The sequence below is a fragment of the Polyodon spathula genome, chromosome 15 (assembly GCF_017654505.1).
Source record: "Polyodon spathula isolate WHYD16114869_AA chromosome 15, ASM1765450v1, whole genome shotgun sequence".
NCBI classification, from domain to species: domain Eukaryota; kingdom Metazoa; phylum Chordata; class Actinopteri; order Acipenseriformes; family Polyodontidae; genus Polyodon; species Polyodon spathula.
The window spans coordinates 25,354,256-25,358,895 of NC_054548.1; positions in this window are offsets into that span (position 1 = coordinate 25,354,256).

A 4,640-nucleotide genomic window follows, 5' to 3' on the forward strand; every position below is an offset into this window, starting at 1 on the left:
TAATAATAATAATAATAATAAGCTCAATCAATTAGGAATTGATAAATGCTCCAGTGTGTGGGCATATCAACACTATAGCTGCAACCCCCTTTAAGTATTCTTCTAAACTGGTTGAAATGCGATTGAAAGGCGCCCCTCCCCCCTAAGGCTGCAGTGTTGCTCAATCATGCCATGTATAATTTAACAAAATATAACTCATTGTACTCTGAGAATCCTTCCTTATTACTGTATCAGAAACCACTCTTCCTTAAAGAAAAATACTGTTTATTTAAATCAAAAGTCATTTTGAACCTTAAGGCCATTTCAGATAAGCCATCAATGTAATATGGTAGACCTGTCACTACACAAATCCTGGGCTTGCCATTTCTTCTGATGAAGGTCTAGAAAAACAGTAACATATGAAAGCAACAAAGAATATGTTAGGAAGTTGTTATATAAAGGAGAGGTGAGTTGCTTTTAAAGGCCGGCTTATTTCACATTAAATTAGCTTGGAATGCTTGCATACTTATGGACAGGTCATCTGCATCAATTAAGTTATTATTATACAACCTATGATTGTGCAGCCCTTAGAATGTTTTATGATTAGTGAAAGCAAAGCAAAGTGTAATAAAGCACAGTGAAAACAATAAAGCATAGGTAAGTATTGCAAAGAATAGCGAGGTATGGTAACGCATATTAATAAGCATGGCAAACCAGGGAAAGCTATGGTAAATGCATAGTATCACCATAGAAAGAATGAGGGAAAACTGCAAAAATACCATAAAAAAAAACACTGTGATAAAATGTCCTAAGGGAAGGCATATTCAAGTAATCCAGAGGAAAGTGTTACATTGTTTAAATTCACAGGCATGTTTTGGAAGAAATTAATGTTTAAAGGATGAGGAATTTAGTTTGTGGTCAGTCATGACTCACATGGTGGCATGGTAGATTCATTACTGGAACTGATGGGGTTTGGCAATTGCCATCACCTACAAAGCTACTGGGTTGCCCATATCTCCTTAACCCGTGATTCATTGGGGTGCGCAGTGTGTACAGTGCTGAGTGTGTAGGGTGCTCAGTGTGTACAGTGCTCAATGTGTACAGTGCTCAATGTGTACAATGCTCAATGTGTACAGTGCTGAGTGTGTAGGGTGCTCAGTGTGTACAGTGCTGAGTGTGTAGGGTGCTTAGTGTGTAGGGTGCGCAGTGTGTACAGTGCTGAGTGTGTAGGGTGCTCAGTGTGAAGGGTGCTCAGTGTGAAGGGTGTGCAGTAAGGTGCTCAGTGTGTACAGTGCTCAGTATGTAAGGTGCTGAGTGTGTAGGGTGCTCAGTGTGTACAGTGCTCAGTGTGTAGGGTGCTCAGTGTGTACAGTGCTCAGTGTGTAAGGTGCTGAGTGTGTAGGGTGCTCAGTGTGTAGGGTGCTCAGTGTGTAGGGTGCTCAGTGTGTACGGTGCTCAGTGTGTACGGTGCTCAGTGTGTAGGGTGCTCAGTGTGTAGGGTGCTCAGTGTGTACAGTGCTCAGTGTGTCAGTGTGTAGGGTGCTCAGTGTGTACGGTGCTCAGTGTGTAGGGTGCTCAGTGTGTAGGGTGCTCAGTGTGTAAGGTGCTCAGTGTGTAGGGTGCTCAGTGTGGGTGCTCAGTGTGTAGGGTGCTCAGTGTGTAAGGTGCTGAGTGTGTAGGGTGCTCAGTGTGTACAGTGCTCAGTGTGTAGGGTGCTCAGTGTGTACGGTGCTCAGTGTGTAAGGTGCTGAGTGTGTAGGGTGCTCAGTGTGTACAGTGCTCAGTGTGTAGGGTGCTCAGTGTGTACAGTGCTCAGTGTGTAAGGTGCTCAGTGTGTAGGGTGCTCAGTGTGTAGGGTGCTCAGTGTGTACAGTGCTCAGTGTGTAGGGTGCTCAGTGTGTAGGGTGCTCAGTGTGTGTGTAGGGTGCTCAGGGTGCTCAGTGTGTAAGGTGCTGAGTGTGTAGGGTGCTCAGTGTGTAGGGTGCTCAGTGTGTAAGGTGCTCAGTGTGTAGGGTGCTCAGTGTGTGTGCTAGTGTGTAGGGTGCTCAGTGTGTAGGGTGCTCAGTGTGTAGGGTGCTGAGTGTGTAGTGTGCTCAGTGTGGTGCTCAGTGTGTAGGGTGCTCAGTGTGTAGGGTGCTCAGTGTGTAGGGTGGGTGCTAAGTGTGTAGGGTGCTCAGTGTGTACAGTGCTCAGTGTGTAAGGTGCTCAGTGTGTAGGGTGCTCAGTGTGTAGGGTGCTCAGTGTGTAGGGTGCTCAGTGTGTAGGGTGCTCAGTGTGTAAGGTGCTGAGTGTGTAGGGTGCTCAGTGTGTACAGTGCAGTGTGTAGGGTGCTCAGTGTGTAGGGTGCTCAGTGTGTAGGGTGCTCAGTGTGTAGGGTGCTCAGTGTGTACAGTGCTCAGTATGTAAGGTGCTGAGTGTGTAGGGTGCTCAGTGTGTACAGTGCTCAGTGTGTAGGGTGCTCAGTGTGTAGGGTGCTCAGTGTGTAAGGTGCTGAGTGTGTAGGGTGCTCAGTGTGTACAGTGCTCAGTGTGTAGGGTGCTCAGTGTGTAGGGTGCTCAGTGTGTAAGGTGTGTGTGTAGGGTGCTCAGTGTGTACAGTGCTCAGTGTGTAGGGTGCTCAGTGTGTACAGTGCTCAGTATGTAAGGTGCTGAGTGTGTAGGGTGCTCAGTGTGTACAGTGCTCAGTGTGTAGGTGTGCTCAGTGTGTAGGGTGCTCAGTGTGTACGGTGCTCAGTGTGTAGGGTGCTCAGTGTGTAGGGTGCTCAGTGTGTACAGTGCTCAGTGTGTACGGTGCTCAGTGTGTAGGGTGCTCAGTGTGTACAGTGCTCAGTGTGTAGGGTGCTCAGTGTGTAGGGTGCTCAGTGTGTAGGGTGCTCAGTGTGTAGGGTGCTCAGTGTGTAGGGTGCTCAGTGTGTACAGTGCTCAGTGTGTAGGGTGCTCAGTGTGTACAGTGCTCAGTGTGTAGGGTGCTCAGTGTGTAGGGTGCTCAGTGTGTAGGGTGCTCAGTGTGTAGGGTGCTCAGTGTGTACAGTGGTGCTCAGTGTGTAGGGTGCTCAGTGTGTACAGTGCTCAGTGTGTAAGGTGCTCAGTGTGTAGGGTGCTCAGTGTGTACAGGGTGCTCAGTGTGTAGGGTGCTCAGTGTGTACAGTGCTCAGTGTGAAGGGTGCTCAGTGTGTAGGGTGCTCAGTGTGTAAGGTGCTGTGTAGGGTGCTCAGTGTGTAAGGTGCTCAGTGTGTAGTGTGGTGCTCAGTGTGTAGGGTGCTCAGTGTGTAGGGTGCTCAGTGTGTAGGGTGCTGAGTGTGTAGGGTGCTCAGTGTGTACAGTGCTCAGTATGTAAGGTGCTGAGTGTGTAGGGTGCTCAGTGTGTACAGTGCTCAGTGTGTAAGGTGCTGAGTGTGTAGGGTGCTCAGTGTGTAGGGTGCTCAGTGTGTAGGGTGCTCAGTGTGTAGGGTGCTCAGTGTGTAAGGTGCTGAGTGTGTAGGGTGCTCAGTGTGTACAGTGCTCAGTGTGTAGGGTGCTCAGTGTGTAGGGTGCTCAGTGTGTAAGGTGCTGAGTGTGTAGGGTGCTCAGTGTGTAGGGTGCTCAGTGTGTAGGGTGCTCAGTGTGTAGGGTGCTCAGTGTGTACGGTGCTCAGTGTGTAGGGTGCTCAGTGTGTAGGGTGCTCAGTGTGTAGGGTGCTCAGTGTGTAGGGTGCTCAGTGTGTACAGTGCTCAGTGCTCAGTGTAAGGTGCTCAGTGTGTAGTGCTAAGTGTGTAGGGTGCTCAGTGTGTAGGGTGCTCAGTGTGTAAGGTGCTGAGTGTGTAGGGTGCTCAGTGTGTAGGGTGCTCAGTGTGTACGGTGCTGAGTGTGTAGGGTGCTCAGTGTGTACGGTGCTCAGTGTGTAGGGTGCTCAGTGTGTAGGGTGCTCAGTGTGTAGGGTGCTCAGTGTGTAGGGTGCTCAGTGTGTAGGGTGCTCAGTGTGTAGGGTGCTCAGTGTGTAGGGTGCTCAGTGTGTACGGTGCTCAGTGTGTAGGGTGCTCAGTGTGTAGGGTGCTCAGTGTGTAGGGTGCTCAGTGTGTAAGGTGCTGAGTGTGTAGGGTGCTCAGTGCTGAGTGTGTAGGGTGCTCAGTGTGTACAGTGCTCAGTGTGTAAGGTGCTGAGTGTGTAGGGTGCTCAGTGTGTACAGTGCTCAGTATGTAAGGTGCTGAGTGTGTAGGGTGCTCAGTGTGTACAGTGCTGCTCAGTGTGTAGGGTGCTCAGTGTGTAGGGTGCTCAGTGTGTAGGGTGCTCAGTGTGTAAGGTGCTCAGTGTGTACGGTGCTCAGTGTGTAGGGTGCTCAGTGTGTAGGGTGCTCAGTGTGTACGGTGCTCAGTGTGTAGGGTGCTCAGTGTGTACAGTGCTCAGTGTGTAGGGTGCTCAGTGTGTACGGTGCTCAGTGTGTAGGGTGCTCAGTGTGTAGGGTGCTCAGTGTGTAGGGTGCTCAGTGTGTAGGGTGCTCAGTGTGTACAGTGCTGAGTGTGTAGGGTGCTCAGTGTGTAGGGTGCTCAGTGTGTACGGTGCTAAGTGTGTAGGGTGCTCAGTGTGTACAGTGCTCAGTATGTAAGGTGCTGAGTGTGTAGGGTGCTCAGTGTGTACAGTGCTCAGTGTGTAGTGTGTAGGGTGCTCAGTGTGTAGGGTGCTGTG